We start from the raw sequence: 18,491 nt of genomic DNA, 5'->3' as shown, positions 1-18,491 counted from the left end.
AACCCTCGAGCCTGGTAACCTTCTCTTGGATGGACGTGAGAACATCTTTCGAGGGTTCTCTTTTCTTTCCAGCATTGCAGGTTTCATTCCCATCAGAACCCGTCGTTTCACCATGTTGTGGTGCCATCTCGAACCAACGAAAATAAAAAGAAATAGGCTCTGATACCACTTGTCACGGGGCTAGACTGCTGCTAGTAAGCTCGTGCGGCCTTAGTCGTTTTCGAGGTCGAAACTCGGCTAAGTAACCCAAACCTTCACTAAGCGAGAATGCTTAGAACGTTGCAAAAATAAAGGAAATGGGAAAAATAGAGAGATGGGCGCTCAAATGGAGAAGAGAGAGTTTAGAGTGAATGCTAACTTGTATTCCTCAATCTGAAGTGAGTAAATGAGGTGGGGGTGAGCCTCCTTTTATAGTTGGAGCCCCCTACAATCAACGATTAAGATTAAATTACATCAACGGTCAGAAAAGAGCCCTACTCTATCTATAACTCTAAATTAAATAATAATTAGTGGGAATTATCTCTAAGATAATTTCAAATAATTATCATGCCTCTTCTCTCTCCAAGGTGGATGGGCCAGCTCTGCTGGGTCTTCTAGAAGGCCCAAAACGTGGCAAAGGTAGTCTCTGGCAGCCTTGAACGAACTGGGCTCGGTCTTGGGCTGGCGGTCTGTGACAATAGCAGAGCATCATATTCATCTTGAGTCGCTTGTTTCCAATGTGCCACCTGAAAAGCTTCACAAATTGAGCCAGGAACATCTTCAGTACATTCAGCAGTATATGCCTTGGGTTTAAAGATACCACACCGACTACGCGTCATCATATGATGAACTCGTTGTGGAGCAGGAGGAATATCACTTGAAGAAGACATAGTAGCCTCATGAACTGAATTAAATTCGGGCAGGCCAGTGTTGTCCTGATTATGAGCTGAACTAGAGGCATCATCTCCAGTTCTGGACTCAGACTCGGACTGTTGGGGAGTATGAGTATTACTGTCATTAATGTTGTTTTCAGATTTTGGTGAGGGTTCAAGCTGCTGGTGTGTTTGAGAGTCACTATTATTTGAGGATTCCAAGGGTATTGTTGTTTCAGCATTATTCCTTGCAATATTTGATGTTGATACACGTGCTGGTTCAGATGTGGACTGGAACACAGGTTGTCTAGGATTTGCAACTAAGCTCAGGGAAGGTGATAGAGCTACATTCGAGACATGTTCCTCACTGCCGTTAGTACCTGAAAAAGGAAACATGTGTTCATTAAAACTCACATGACGAGAGATATACACACGACCATCTGGAGTCAAACACTGGTATCCTTTATGCTGTGGACTGATACCCAAAAAGACATATGCTTGAGAGCGAAATGCAAGCTTGTGATTCTGAAATAATCTTAAATGGGGGAAAGCATTGGCAGCCAAAGACTTTCATCATACTATAATCTGGTGTCTTTTGCATTAGTTTTTCGAGAGGTGACTCCCCTTGAAGAATTTTAGTGGGTAACTTATTAATCAAGTGGACAGCAGCTACAACCGCGTAAGACCAGTATTTTATTGGCATAGGAGCTTGAGCCAATAACACCAAGCCAAGCTCGATCACATGACGGTGCTTTCTTTCAACTACACCATTTTGTTCAGAAGTATGTGGACAGCTTATCCTATGAATAATGCCACATTTAGCCAAAAAGAAGACAAGCTGCGAAATTCACCCGCCCAATCGCTTTGAACTGCCTTAATTGAGCAACCAAACTGTTTATTAACAAGTTTTTGAAACAAGTCAAAGGCTAGAAGAGCTTCATCCTTGGTTTTCAAGAGGTACAACCAAGTGTGTCTAGTAAATACATCAATAAAAGAAATATAAAACCGAAAGCCATTAGAGGAAATATGAGGAGGTCCCCACAAGTCGGTGAATACAAGCTCAAATGGAGAAGAAAACACTGTATTTGATTCGCCAAACGGTATTTTATGGCTCTTTCCTATATAGCAAGCAGTACATTCCTTATTTACATCAAACTTAAACTTGACACCAAGTGTAGATGATAACGCAACTAGTGTATGAAATGCAGGGTGGCCGAGGTGCCTATGCCAAGCTCATCAATGAATCCTTTCATGGAAACAGTATGTACCTCAGGAACACGATCGTTGGAATTCATTGCAAACGAGTAATTTGAGGCACATGTAATAAATCTTTGAGTAGAAGAGAACGAGAGGAAGAAGAAACAAACGACTGACCAACCATATTGACACCAAGATGCATGCCATTGCCAACAACAAGTTTACCTGGGCCATGGAACTCAGATGGGTTCATGATATTTGATTCTTCAGAGGTGACATGGTGTGTTGCCCCAAAATCCAGAATTACTACCAGCATTAACAGTGTTGACTTGAGGCAGACTCGAGGACGTTGATCGATTTTTACTACAACATTCACACGTATTGGAGGAAGAGGCTTGTGAATCACTCCTATAGGAAACACGGTTATCGTAGGAAGCCCAATTACTGTAGGAAGCAAGATTATCATTGGAATTACGATTATCATTGGAAGCACGATTATCGTTTGTGACATAGGAGAATTCTTTGTCAAACCTGTGCCAACAACAATCTACTAGGTGCCTGACTTTGCCACACAATTGGCATTGTACTCGTGGTCTACCTCTGCCTCTGCCATTAGATGCTCGAGATCTAGTAGAGGAGTTGAATCGTTGATCCATACGAGCATTGGAGAAGGTGGATTCACGCCCTTCACCCTGAGCAATATGGGCACTCATGGGCAGTACATCATTTTGTTCATCAAAACCTGTAAGTTGCATTTAAGCATCAAGTAACATAGTGTGAATGTTATCAAGAGTTAGAGTTTCTCTCATTGTAGTTATAACAACCACAAAGGATTGATATTCACGAGGGAGGCCTTTTAGCGTGCTGACAATACGTTCGACAGAAGATATTGGGCTACCACATGATTCCAAGGAGTCACAGACCTCTTTGACACGTAAGATACGCCCTCATAGTGTCACCTCCCTTTTTCAGTGACTGTAGTTTGTAGTGAAGGCTCATCACATCCGTTGTTGATCGAGCATAGAAGAATTTGATGTGTACTATTAACTGTTCAAGCAATAAGTCGACATAAAACATATTGTATGATATTTTCCAATATATTAACACTTTTTGTCTTCACTTCAATCGTAGATGGTGGTTCAAAGATATCCAACACAGCGATAATTATAATCTCTGTGTTGGGGGAATGCCTCTTGGTTGTATCTATATGGCTAATATGGAGATACAGGAAAAAGTTAAACGTTTACCGGTAGTTTCATCGATGTGTTGTTGCAAGGACGATGATGTAGCGGCATTTAAAGAGTCCAAGACCAAAAATGTTTCCGCGGATGTATCAAAACCAAGTGACATACTTATCGATGGGAGTCAAGGTAATGGACCGGAGTTAACAATTGTTAACTTCAGTAGTGTAGCAGCTGCAGTAAAGAACTTTTGTGAAGCAAACAGGCTGGGGCAGGGTGGTTTTGGTCCCGTATACAAGGTGAATTTCTTTATCTAATTACAGAGTTTTAACGTGTAATGTTATAATTAGCGATCGGAATGATGATAATAATGCTTATCGTTTACATTTATTGCCAGGGAGAGCTGCCTGGAGGTCAAGAAATAGCTGTAAAGAGGCTTTCGGGGACGTCAGGCCAAGGGCTAGAAGAGTTTAAAAATGAGATTATCTTGATTGCTAAACTGCAACATAGGAATCTTGTTAGACTATTAGGCTGCTCCATCGAAGGGGAAGAAAAGATGTTGATATACTAATTCTTGCCTAATAAAAGCTTGGACTACTTTCTTTTCGGTATGTTCCGCAGTATGCTCGGATTTTCATAAGTTTTTGTACTGAAACACATAATTTACTCATAAACTTTAATTGCAGACGAATCGAAACGATCGCTGCTAGATTAAAGAACCCGGTTCAGCATTATCGAAGGCACTGCAAGAGGACTACTTTAACTCTATTGAGATTCGAGACTTAGAATCATTCATAGAGACCTGAAAGCCAGCAATATTTTGTTGGATGCAGAGATGAATCCAAATATTTCGGATTTTGGTATGGCAAGGATCTTCGGGGGTAACCAAAATGAAGCAAATACAGTACGAGTAGTCGGCACATAGTAAGCAAAAACTACACATCCTTATAGATATCAAATTACAAACAATGTCGATAGCTTGAAAGAGCTAATAATTTCTGTTTCTGATCTTAAAAATTCAGCGGATATATGTCTCCTGAATATGCGATGGAAGGACTATTTTTGAGCAAGTCCGATGTGTACAGCTTTGGAGTATTGTTGTTAGAAATCATTAGCGGCCGGCGAAATACTAGCTTTTGATCAGCCAATTACACGAGTCTTATAGCATACGTAAGTACAAATGCATGCAACCTTTATATCCAAGCAATTGGATTTCGTTATTGAATTCTGCAATGCTAAAATGAGTTTTTCATGGGCTTGTTTTGGCAAGGCATGGAGTCTTTGGAACGAAGATAAAGCTATGGAGCTCATCGATCCTTCAATTAAGGATTCATGCTCGACAAAAGTAGTGTTGAAATGCATACACATAGGCATGCTGTGTGTGCAGGACTCGGCAATGAACAGACCGACAATGGCCACCGTGGTGTTGATGCTGGAGATTGAAGGCCCAACGCTGCCGATGCCGAAACAGCCCACTTATACCTCCATGAGAAGCTTGGTAGAGATATGCATGAAACTGCATCTGCATCTTCCAAAGATGTCACAGTGACAATGGTAGATGGAAGATACATTTTATATTTGTTTACTTCATCTGCATTGTTTTGATATGTTCATAAAATATACGTATTATTTACAGTATTCAAAGGGTATACATGTTGAAAAATAAACAAGTTGTCACATGTTGTCAAGCCACTTTCGGTGGAATTAAATGCACCACCGAAATCATGAAAAAAAAATTAAATATAGCAACTTTTGTTGAAATTTGATAAATGGGATAATTCAATTTAGTCACTAAACTTTAGGGTATTTACAAATTAGTTTTTAGGCTTCAACTATAAATACCCTAGCTCATTTAGCTTCAAAATCATCCCAAAACATTCTATCTTTCTTCCAATACTAGAGAGAATTTAGAGAGTTTCTTGAGAGTTGTTTTCTCATTTTTATCAAGAGAGAATTATCATTGTTTTCTCCTTGGTAGATCGAGAGAAGTTGTAATTCCTATTTTCTTATAGTGAAATTCTTCTACTGTTGCCCGTGGTTTTTACTCTATATTATTTAGGGGTTTTCCACGTAAATTTTGTGTCTCTTTTATCTTTATTTTTAATTTTCTCAAATTATTAGTTGCGATTTTGCTCTATCCGATAGCCGTCTTCCGCAACAATACAGACTTCTATGAGATTGAATTGTAATTATGATTTTTTTTCCAAAGATTTTGTAATAGGGAGTGGTTGACAAAATGTATTTTAGTAGTGACTTATACCGTTGGCCATTTGTTTTATTGAGCGAGTAGGAACATCTATGAATATAAGAGAACCAGTTCTAAAGCTCATCATCTTTTGTTTTCGATGAAGGAAACTCCCGTAGTCCAAAGTAGACTAAATAGTGGAAACTTAAAGAATTCACCATTTTTGGAACCAGTTATTGTTCTTCAGTTTCCTGGTTATGATCTTCTTCTTCCCAAGATTCCGATATCTTTCGTCACTTTGAGTGGAACACAGTCCATCATACATAACCAAACTATTGTTTCCCAGGGTGATGTTTTCGAGCTTGGATTCTTCAACCTGGAATAAGAAACATTCCGGACAGAACATACGTGTGGATTGCCAACAGACAACCTGATTTCGAGCTCTTTGGGTGTGTTCAATGTCGAGGATCGAAACCTGGTTCTTCTCAACCAACGGAACAACCTTGTCTGGTCGTCTAATATAACAAAGGGTGATATTGAGTATTGACAGTGACGACCCTGTTTCAGCAAAGTTAACTCCGGGAATTTGGTTCTAAGAGAAGCAAACAATGATGAGACCGAGTCGACAGAGCATTACCTTTGGCGAAGCTTTGATTACCCTACAGATACTTTTTTACCAGGCATGAAGCTCGGATGGGATTTAAACACACTTTTTGAACATATGTGTGCTAATACATGCAGGGTAAATAGCTGTAAAAAGACTCTCAAAGAACACTGTGCAAGGAACTGAAGAGTTCAAGAATGAGGTTTGTTAGACTATAGCATACTGTGTATATGCATGTATTATAGCATGGCTTTGGTAATCAGTTAGTTTAGGCGCCAAATATTGTTAGTCGGTTAAGTGGTTGATAGCTTGACTTTAGCTATAAAGCTAGTATGATTGTAAATGCAACATACGTGAATTCAATACATTTCTTTCATATACAGTTTCTTAATATGGTATCTTTCGCCATTGGTCTTGGGGTTTCTTGAAAAACTCTTGCTGCACATTCTTCCTTTGTGTTTCAATGGAGTCGTCCATAAGCACGAGCTTCTCTCACAAGAAAATCAGCGTTGTTCTTGATGAGATGAACTACCTTCTGTGGAAGCATCAAATTTTGCTCACGGTAAGGAGTCACCGTCTTGAGCGCTTGTTGATCGGAGCTCTACAATCACCACCGGAGACGATTCTTGATGATACCGGTGCGATTCGTGTCAATGATACATTTGAGGATTTTGTTGCGCAGGATAGTGCGCTTGCTTCGTGGCTCCTGTCAACCATTAGCTCTCATCTTCTTCCTTATTTTGTTGGTGCCGAATCTGCAGCTGCAGTGTGGAGTGTTGTGCAACAGCTCTTTGCGAGCAGATCCACGACGGCTGCTATGAGTTTGCACTGCAAGTTGCAGTCGCTTAGGAAGGGAAATGATAGCATGCGAGTGTATCTCACTCGTGTAAAAGAGGTATGTGACGCACTTGCCTCGTGTGGTAGTGCAGTTTCGCATGTTGGACATGTTGCCAGTATCTTGAAAGGATTGCCCAGGGAGTATCAACCGTTTATGCCGGTTATCACTACGATGAAGGAAACACTGTCCTTGGACAGCCTTTACATAGTTCTGTTAGATGCTGAAGCACAGTTGGCCGAGTTCGATGAGCAGTTTGATTATGCTCCTATGGCAGCCAATGTTGCTGAGAGAGTAGAAGATCATGATTCCTCTGCTAATGGACGACGTGACTCTAACTCTTCACGCTCATCGTTTACAAACAGGACAGGCGGTCGAGGTCGAGGTCGAGGACAAACTAAGATTCAATGTCAGCTATGTGGCAAGCTCGGTCACTTGGTTGATCGATGCTGGCATCGTTATGATGAAGAATTTATGTGTGTTACATCTGAGTCTCAAACTCATAAAGGACAGTCTGCCAATGCACACTACTCTGCTACTGAAACTTCAAACCTGGGATGTGAATACTGTAAAGGTCATTCTCAGACAGCAGGTAATTTGCAAGCTAATACGGTCTCCAGGTCCAGTGATCATTGGGTGGTGGATTATGGAGCTACACATCATATTACACCAGATGCTGCGAATGTCTCGAACCCTGCTGAGTTTAGAGGACCAGGTAAACTTACTGTTGGCAATGGAGTTTCTGTTGATATTCATAATGTTGGTAATGCGGTTGTTTCCTCTGCTTCTTCAAGAACTCTAATCTTGACTGAATTGTTGCATGTGCCTCACATAACTAAGAATTTGCTTTCGGTCTATAAGCTTGCTAGGGATAATAAAGTTTACCTTGAATTTCATGCTGAGAAGTGCTTTGTTCTTGATGAATTCTCTAAGGTGATTCTTCTGCAAGGTGAAGAGAAAGGAGGGTTGTATACGTTTTCTCTTAGTGATTTCAGTACAGAAGGTTGTGGTGCTGCAGTTCATCTTGCAACTTCAGATATGACTCAGTCTGAGCTATGGCATCGACGTTTAGGACATCCAACTAGTTTTGCTTTAAGTAAAATTGCCAAAGAGCTTGATGTAAAACTTGATATTGATGTTAATAAAACGTGTGTGGCTTGCTTTATGGGAAAAAGTCATAAACTCCCTTTTTCTTCATCTAATACAGAGTACACTGCACCTTTGAATTGGTTTTTTCAGACTTGTGGGGACCTCCTCATTGCTTCCAATGGCTTTCGCTATTATGTAACCTTTGTGGATGCGTTTACCCGATTTACTTGGCTTTATCTACTGAAAGACAAAGCGCAAGCTGTTGATGTGTTTCATCTGTTCAAAAAATTGGTAGCAAATCAATTTGGCAGTAAAATCAAAGTTTTTCAGTCAGATTGGGGTGGAGAGTACCGATTGTTTCCTGCGTTGCTTGCCAGATCAGGGATAGTGCATCGCCATGTTGTTGAGTTAGGACTTGTTCTGCTAGCTCAAGCATCCTTACCTATGCAGTATTGGTCATATGCATTTGTGACTGCTGTTCATTTGATCAATCGCCTTCCCACGGTGGTGCTTGGAGGAATGACTCCATACGAGAAGCTATACCAGAAGAAACCAGAGTTTGCTTCACTGAAGGTCTTTGGTTGCCAGTGTTTCCCGTACCTAAGACCCTTTCAGAATCACAAATTGTGCTTTCGATCTCAGTCTTGTATACCTTGGAGTTAGTCCTCAACACAAGGGCTATCAGTGTCTGGCAAGTAATGGTAGAGTTTATATCTCTAGACATGTTGTATTTAATGAAAAGGTTTTTCCATTTGCAGATAAAACTACAGCATGTCGTCCACATCATGCACAAGCTGCTTGTTCACGTGATATTCCAGTTGTTGCAGATGTGAGGAACTGGATTAGTGATGCTGCACCAACCATTATTCAAGAGAATGCACAGAATGTGGTGGGACAAGAGGACATGTCTAATATGCACAGCCATGCTATTACCGGGGCCACACCGCATTCCACTTCAACCGGCTACCGAGACAGTGCGCATGATAATGCGCATGGAGACAATGTGTATTATAATAATAATGGAATCTTGCCGTTTGGAATAATACATGCCCATAATGCGCATGAAAATGCGCATGGGACCAATGGAGCCATGCCGATGGAACTTGCACACAATAATACGCATATTGGAGCCACTAGTGATGACGCACATGCAACCACTCCACTTAACAATTATAATATTCATGGAGCCGTGCCAATTGAAATTATTCAGAATGATGCACATGAGGTTGGGGCCACTTGTGATGCGCATGATGATAATAATGGGGCCACACCGGTTGAAGATAGTGCGCATGGTGATAATAATGGTCTTGGAGTGTTGAATGCACATGAAGCTCGTGATAATGCTGCCCTTGGAGAGATGGCCACTTATGATAATGCCGCACATGGTGGGGCCACGCGGCTTGGAGCGTTGTCTCCTTCTTCAACGGGAAACAACCGAGTAAACGGTGTTGGGGCCATATCGAGTGGCGTGCTTGATGCTAGTGGAGTTGAGCCGCTTGGGGCCACTCGTCATACTACAAATGGAGCCACACCGCTTGGAGTTATGTCCACATTGCACTCTAATTCAACGGGTGACAATGATGTTGGGGTCACACCGCTCGGCACAGTATCCACCTATGATGACTCCACATTGCATTCGTTGGAAAATAATGGTAATTATAATATTATTGGGGCCACTTATCCTGGTGCAAATGATTTGAATAATGCGAATACCAGTCCTGTGATTGAAGAATTGGACTTGGCCAATAATGTACAGAGTACATCAACTACTCTATCAACTAGAGGGAATCATCATCCAATGAAGACACGCAGTAAATGTGGAGTTTTTAAACCTAAAGCATACTCCACTCATTTTGACAATGATACACCTTCCACAATCCAAGAGGCGTTGCAGTCGACTAATTGGAAGGAGGCAGTTCATGCTGAGGTAGAGGCTCTTCAAAGAAACGACACGTGGAGGTTGGTGAAATTACCAGAAGGTCGTACTCCAATTGGGTGTAAGTGGTTGTTTAAACTGAAACGAAATCCAGATGGCTCCATACATTGCTATAAGGCGCGACTGGTTGCAAAAGTCTACTCACAAGTTCCAGGGTATGATTTCCTTGATACGTTCAGCCCAGTTGTTAAGTTTTCTTCCCTTAATGTTGTGTGACACTAGCGGTTTCAAATGACTGGGAGTTGAGGCACATTGACATTAAAATGCGTTCCTCAATGGAGACCTCTCTGAGGATGTGTTCATGCAACAACCGCCAGGTTTTGTGCAACTTGCTGAAGATGGATCTGTCCTCGTCTGCAAGCTTCAGAAGGCGTTATATGGATTATGTCAGGCACCTAGGAACTGGCATGCCAAGCTCCGGGATAGCCTCGTGCATATTGGATTTACAGCATCTCGAGCAGATTCGTCGTTGTTTGTCTGTAAACGAGGTACTGGTGACATATATGTATTGGTCTATGTTGATGACATAGTCATCACTGGACACTCATCTTGTGAGATTCAAGAAGTAGTGAGGCTGCTTAGTGAAAAATTTTCTCTCAAGGACCTTGGTGCACTTCGTTTTTTCTTGGGGATTGAAGTGCATCGCTCTCGTGGCTCTCTATTTTTGAATCAAAAATTTTTTTTGTTGGAACTGCTTGAGAAAACTAGTATGGCAGGTGCAGCTGCATGTTCCACACCGATGATACTAGCATCGAAATTGTCAAAAGATGCTGGGGAGCTGCTGTCAAATGAAAGTGAGTATCGCAGCATAGTTGGCTCCTTGCTCTATCTGTGCCATACACGTCCGGATTTAGCCTACAGTGTTGGTAAGGTGGCACAATTCATGCATGCACCACGTGAACCACATTGGCTTGCAGTCAAGCGTATACTTCGATACTTGGTTGGAACTGTGAATTATGGGTTGATGTTCCAAGCAAGTGAGGCAGAATTGTCTATGTCAGCTTTTGCAGATGCAGATTGGGGAGCAAACATTGATGATCGACGGTCAATTTTCGGTTATGGTGTGTTCGTTGAGAAATGTCTTGTTGCGTGGTGCTCAAAGAAACAGAAAACGATGTCTCGGTCCACGATGGAGGCAGAATACAAGTGTCTTGCTGATGTTGCTGCTGAAGTTACATGGACAAGTTCTTTGCTTGCACACCTAGGGATTCAACAACGGAGGGAGTCGGTGATATGGTGTGACAACACCGGAGCAGTGGCTATGAGCGCTAATCCCGTGTATCATGCACATGCGAAGCATATAGATCTTGACATTCACTTTGTCCGAGAGAAGGTAGCTGCAGGACTGCTGAAGATTAACTACATACCAGCTGCACATCAAATAGCAGATGGTTTTACAAAACCTCTCTCAAAGTCAGCTTTTGAGGAGTTTCGTCACAGTATATGTGTGATGCCAGGGGTGTAGAGTCGATTAAGGGAAGAAATGAAAAGAGTAGGGAGAATGTTAGACTATAGCATACTGTGTACATGCATGTATTATAGCATGGCTTTGGCAATCAGTTAGTTTAGGCGCCAAATATTGTTAGTCGGTTAAGTGGTTGATAGCTTGACTCTAGCTATAAAGCTAGTATGATTGTAAATGCAACATACGTGAATTCAATACATTTCTTTCATATACAGTTTCTTAATAAGGTTAAATTGATTTCAATGCTTCAGCTTAGGAACCTGCTTCGACTTCTCGGTTGTGCATCGAAATGGATGAGAAGATGTTAGTCTACGAGTACATGGAAAATCAAAGCATCGATTCAGTTTTATTTAGTAAGTCCTTCTCAACTCAAGAGATTCAATAAGGGTAACAGTTGCACATTCATGGTTCGGATGGTAGTTGAAATACTTGTTGAAGATAAAGCAAGAAGCTCCTTACTGAACTGGCAAAGATGATTCGATATCATTTGCGGAATCGCTCGAGGACTATTGTATCTTCACCAGGATTCCAGGTTTAGAACCGTGAACCAATTCACTGTCACAATGCTGATGCCAGGTAGTGAAAGGTCCGAGCTGCACCATCATGCTTTGGCTGTTTGTATATCTCAAAGAAAGTTGCCATCGTATGTATATATATATATATATATATATATATTCGCAGTTTTGGGGTCTTTCCATTAATGTTTTTTTAAAAGAAAGTATAATATTTGTTAATTAGGTTACAATGTAAGATGAGAAGTTATATATATAGAACCAATCGGGTTGAGCAAGATGAGATTTGTCGATACTATAGAGGCAAACAAACGAAAGGAAATCAACTGGAATTGACGACCTTGATGATTACAAAGCAAATGTTAACTAGGTTACATATACTACACTTTAAAACAGCTGGTTTAGTCCAAAGTTTTACCACAAAATGACATAAAATTAGAGCACATGAGAAATTATATATACAGAACCATGAATCCTTTAACATTTCATCAATAAGGAGAAGCCAATGGAAGTGATGGCATATACATGGATGTTACTCTCCATGTACATTTTGGGGCATTGTCTCATACTTTACGGAGAAGCCAATGAGGCTCAAGCCCTTGGTAACTTTCTCAAATCCCGCTTGTCGAAAAAACCATCTCCGGTGTTGCATTTTACGGCACAGCTCGATGTGAACACCGGCTTTTCTCACGACTACATCCAACCTCAAGGTGGATCCATGGAGACCGATAAAATCATTGCATTACCTGGACAACCAAGCGGTGTCGATTTCAACCATTATTCAGGATATGTCACTGTTGATTCCAAGGCCGGTAGAGCTCTTTTCTACTATTTTGCCGAGTCCCCCGAGAACTCTTCTACAAAATCTTTGGTTTTATGGTTCAATGGAGGTACGATTCTTTAATTATTCATCCCGTTTACACTAGATTAATCCAAGGGTTATCCAGCCGGCTTGGTCGATATGATTTCGGACAATTTCAGGACCTGCATGTTCTTCATTAATCGGCGCGATGACGGAATTAGGCCCTTTCAGAGTAAACAACGACAGCAAGACACTTTTCCGCAACAATTATGCATGGAACAATGGTCAACTTCCATTTAATCTGTTGTTTAACATTTATGTAGTTATGATTATGAATTTAACTATATTTCGGTTCAACTTTGACAGTGGCAAATGTAATCTTCGTAGAATCTCCGGCCGGAGTAGGCTTTTCGTATTCGAATACAACTTTGGATTATCAGCGTACGGGTGACAAAAGTACGGAAACAGATGCCTACACTTTTCTCATAAATTGGCTTGAGAGGTTCCCTCAATATAAATCCCGAGATGTGTACATCACCGGTGAGAGTTACGGTGGCCACTATGTGCCTCAGCTTGCAAACACTATTCTTCTCAACAACAAGAATACGAACCAAACCCTAATTAACCTTAAGGGCATCGCGGTATGTTCGAATCAATATTTACCACTCTAACTTATGTTTTTAAAAGTATTCGTATTCTACGTATATTCAAAAATATTTTCAGGAATATATTTCAGGTTGGGAATGGTTGGATTGATGATCGTACATGCTATTTAGGTCAATTTGACTATTTATGGACACATGCCTTGAATTCAGATGAAACCAACAAAGGAATCCACACCTATTGCCATTATTTTAATGATAAAGATCCAGAACAATGTAAGAACTTCATCTACAAATCCAATATTGAGCCTGGTAATATTGATGGATACAATATTTATGCCCCACTTTGTCCGATCGATTCGTCTTCATTGACAAAAACCTCATCCAATTCGGTACGTCAATAGCCATATCCTAATATGTATATATATGATCTCTGAGACATGATAGAATGAATGATCAATCGAATTGAATCACGGATCATATGATTCGCATTTTAGGTAAACAGTTTCGATCCATGCTCGAACCACTATATGTCATCTTATTTAAATAGAGCAGACGTTCAGACGGCTCTCCATGCAAAGGTTTCAGCGTGGGATCTATGCAAGTAATTGTACTCACGATCTTGCTTCTATGTCGTGGATTCTAATTTAAATCTAACCGTAACCATATTATATTATCACTCAGCGACTCGATTCATGGTGGCTGGACTGATAGCGCTGCAACTATTTTACCCATCATCAAGAATCTCATGTCAAATGGCATCAGAATTTGGTTATACAGGTAAGACCTCAATTGTTTTTTTCCATATCGTTTCGTTCAATCGTTTCATATAAATATATAGTCATCTTTAAAAAGCGACATTCGACAGATTTAAAATTCGATTATTTTGCAGCGGTGACGTAGATTCAGTTGTTCCGGTCACCTCAACCAGATATGCCATAAACAAACTCAAGCTTTCCATCAAGACTGCTTGGCGTCCATGGTCCACCGATGAGGAGGTAAAGCAAAACCCAAACACCAACATTTCGTTTTGAATATGAGGTTCAAACCTTGTACAGTCCATCTCGAGTTATAACATTCTCTCTCGAAATTATCGAATCAAAATTATCAGGTTGGAGGATATGTGGTGGAATACGATGGTCTAACGTTGGTGACGGTGAGAGATGCCGGTCATTTAGTCCCGAGCTACCAACCGGCTCGTGCTCTTACCATGATTTCCTCATTCCTCGAAGGAGCTTTGCCTCCGCCATGATCATTTCATAACAATAGCCCGTTGAAGTTTGTGTTGATGTTCATTTACAGTTTTACAATTAATAATTTAGGTGTGTGAGACAAATTTATTGTTCGAATAACCAGTAATACAATGTCCATTAATAAAATTTGAGAATTGGTGTAAGTGCTTTATGTTTCATTTCATAATAATTTCCTTTTCATTTTCTTAATATTCATAATAAGTTCCAAAGTTCAGACAAACAAGAGAGTCACATTTTTTTTACAATTTCAAAGTTCAAACAAACAAGAGAATAATAAAATATTTTGTTTCATCGCAATTTATGTTAAAACCCCCAACTCACAAAACTCAGAACCTCACAAGCTCAAACTCCAAACCCCCACCCTTCGGGCAAAAAATTTTAAATTTTGAAGGGTTCGGAAGTAAAACCGAGTTTAATTGTACTAACCATGGCTGAAATCTTTTCGATGGCTGAGAGAAGTAGTTAATAAAAATCAATTGATTATATTTTATTGCTTCTTTTCATAAGCATCATCCATATAAAGCATTGATTAATAACATTTTTTTATATAAAAAGATTATTATGCCTTATTTTGAGAAGAGTTTAAGGATATAGGTGTAATACCCAAAAAAAATTGATTAGTGATTAAAATGTATTTTTTTTAAAGTTTAGTAGTCAAAGTAGAAACTTAGAAAAATTCAGAGACTAAAAGTGTAATTTTTAAAAATATTTTGGAACCGTAAATGAATAGTTCACCTTAAGAATGATATTTACGTTTCCTTTAGAATTTGATTTGGAGATTGTGAGAAATTAACTCTCGTAATCATATGTGAACATCTGTAATGTTTGTAATCAGTTTATTTAATACAAATTCTTTTGGTTGTTGTCTACCGCCACATGACCAATTACTGACAACAACTAGTATCATAATTTCACATCTTACACAAAAACTTCCTTAATATAATATCTTTTAACCTTAATTTATCCACAATCTAGATTAAACATTCATTGTATAACTATGAGAAATATTAATTAATATAAAATTTATCTTACTATGACAATTGTCACTTTCTTCTTGATAAGGTACTATACAGTCATCAGTTCCATATCATTTTTATTAGATCTTCTTCGTTCCAAACAACCATATTTAAAGAAGCTACTGTTAATCACAAATTGTACTTACGTATTTAACTTGTACATTTTAAATTGTATAAATAACAATGTTATGTAACATGTACACTTTAATACAAAACATCGTATAGAAACATAATATAAGACCATTTAAAATTTGTCCAACTCATTTCATATACGAATAACTTATAATACAACTTTTCATATATATTTGTTCAGTGTTAAATCGAACTTTATATAGATCTTTATTGAAAAACATAATAATCAAACCAATTAGGTCTTTTCTTCATGTAATGTTTCTTTTCTTATACCGTTTATTTTCTGTAGTGATTCTTTTCTCTATATTGCTACTTTCACTGTATTATTCCCTTTTCTGTATTGTATTATATCTTATATTGTACCGTTTCATATATTGTACCATTTATTGTACTATATCTTTAATACTATTTTATAGTCAATAAATAATCATAAGAATGCATGATATCCGAGTTAGTCACGAGTGATATGTAGTATAGACTGCCAATAATAATATGGCACATTAGTGCCCCAGACAGATGTACCTGAAGGTACCAGACGCACTCCACCTCGTGTACCACTAAGGTACGCGAGTTTCATCGAATGTGTGCTTATACGCACTTAAAAGTGCCTCATAGATCTAGTATTGCACGCGAAAGTACCTCGTAGAATTGCACCGTAGGTTTCATATAAACATATACTATATAGTCACTCCACCTTATGCACCATATAGATACACGAGTCTCATCGAGTGATATGTACAATATTTAATTATCACTCCACCTCATGCACCAAAAAGGTACATGAGTCTTATCGTGTGATCAATACAATATTCAGTAATCACTTCACCTCGTGCATCACTGACTTTCATATCTTATACACTGGGTTGTTTTAAATCTTATATTAATTTTAATATAAAACATTTATAAAATAGTTATTAGTTTCATATACTATTTTATTAGTGTATTAAAACTTAACTAATATAATAAATTCTTATATATATATATATAGTTATTCTAAAAACATCATTAATGTATATTCAATATTAATTTCTTTCACTAAATCATTAATTAACTTTTAACTCTATCAAATTAACCTTCTTAGTTCTTTAAATAATTACTTCTTACCACTATTCATTTAACTTTGCAACATTTTACATTTAGCCATCAATAAAATTTTCTTTTAAATATAACCCAATATTTTGAAAATATTCTAAATAGTCATTTGATATTCTCTTTAAATTTATGCAAATCATCTTATACTAAATTTATATTTCAACTCATAATTTCTTCAGTTAAAGGTTAGCTTTTTAACTTATACATATTTCCAACTCAGTCCAAATTTAATATTTTTAATATTAGACTCATCATTCTATTATTTACTCTTCAGATATTTTCATTCGTTAACCCTTACAATTTATTCAATCTATATTTTAATCTCCAAGTTTTAATAAACTTACAAATTAATCTATAATCAATATCTCAACATTAAATCAATATTTTAACATTCGATTCAAGCTTCAATTCAAATAGCCAAAATTTCCAGCATTTAATTCAAGCATAATACCTCATTAATTACAAAATTTCATTTAAGTCCCTATCTATTCCATATTTATGATTCGGTCCTCAAACATTGCCAAGTTTCCAAATTAGTCCAATTTCATATTCTAATATCAAATTCAACATTCTAACATTTAATAAATTCCAGCATAGTACTTTAACTAATTAACAATTACACTTGAATCCTCATATTTCTAAAAATATGCACATTAGTCCTAATACTTTCATAACTTTCTAATTTGATCCCAATCATCAATCTAATATCAAATTCATCATTTCCAAATCCAATTTCAACATAAAAACATCAATTATTAAACAATTTCACATTAATCTTTATATTTCTCATAGTTTACGATTAAGTTCATATACTTTCACAATTTTTCAATTGGGTCTAAATTACATCCTAAGCATGTAGAATCACTTATACGTCATTTCTAAACCTTGTATAATTTTCCACAATTTTTCCTTAATTCCTTCCCTTAGGTCAAACGTATATATGTAATTTCAATTATTCCCATATCAAAAAAAACTTCAAATACAATAATTCTTCATGAATTATAATCATGGCTGAAAGATAAATAAGTGATTCTAATGATCTTTAATTAATTTTCATACTTGTATATAATTTCACAACACTTTTAACAACATAATTCAACCTTAACTCATTGAATTCTAACCTCTCTTTCATTCACTATATTCATCAATTCAACAATTCAAGCAAATAAACAATAAAATAATAACACCAAGTAATAGATAATTTAGTCTAGATTAATTCTTTATTTCATGTCATAATTCAAAATTCAAAGAAAATAGCTTTAAAATAAAAAGAATGAAAAAAAACTTACTTTGTTGTCTTCCTAAGGGCTCACGACATATATATAAAGAAAAGGGATGAATACAACTTTTTTTTTATTATAGATTTTTCTTCATTATTCATGAATATAAAAATTATTTAATGCCAAATTATCATTTTGCCCTTTAAAAATCATGATAATTTCTAAATTGCCATGCCACTTGTCTATTCATCTTCCTTATATCATTTTCAAAGTAAAAAATGAACAAATTATTTCATACTTTCTCATTTTACACTTGTAACTTTCAAAATTTACAAACTAGTCACCATAATTAACTATTTCAGTTTAACATAGAAAATTCATCTAAATTCCAAGGATTCATGTCAAATTTCACCATTATAAAATATAGAAATAATATTTCTTACCTCTTTCCACAATCCTTCAACTTTTCTTAATTTTATGATTCGATCCAGTTATTCGAATATTTGATCAAACTTTATT

The 18,491-nt window shown here is 37.7% G+C and overlaps 1 long non-coding RNA gene and 1 pseudogene across 1 annotated transcript; both read left to right on the top strand.

Annotated features, from left to right (window-relative positions):
• Positions 1-4,030: 4,030 nt before the first annotated feature.
• LOC120170655 lies at positions 4,031-4,645 on the top strand. Its single transcript, XR_005520804.1, has 3 exons — positions 4,031-4,153; positions 4,252-4,399; positions 4,500-4,645. It is a non-coding gene; the product is annotated as an uncharacterized LOC120170655 (long non-coding RNA).
• A 7,715-nt stretch (positions 4,646-12,360) lies between these two features.
• LOC120170588 lies at positions 12,361-14,530 on the top strand (annotated as a pseudogene).
• The last annotated feature ends 3,961 nt before the right edge of the window (positions 14,531-18,491 follow it).

This window comes from Hibiscus syriacus, unplaced genomic scaffold (assembly GCF_006381635.1).
Source record: "Hibiscus syriacus cultivar Baekdansim isolate YM2019G1 unplaced genomic scaffold, ASM638163v2 tig00111783_pilon, whole genome shotgun sequence".
NCBI classification, from domain to species: Eukaryota; Viridiplantae; Streptophyta; class Magnoliopsida; order Malvales; family Malvaceae; genus Hibiscus; species Hibiscus syriacus.
This window is presented reverse-complemented; position numbering and strand designations above follow the sequence as displayed.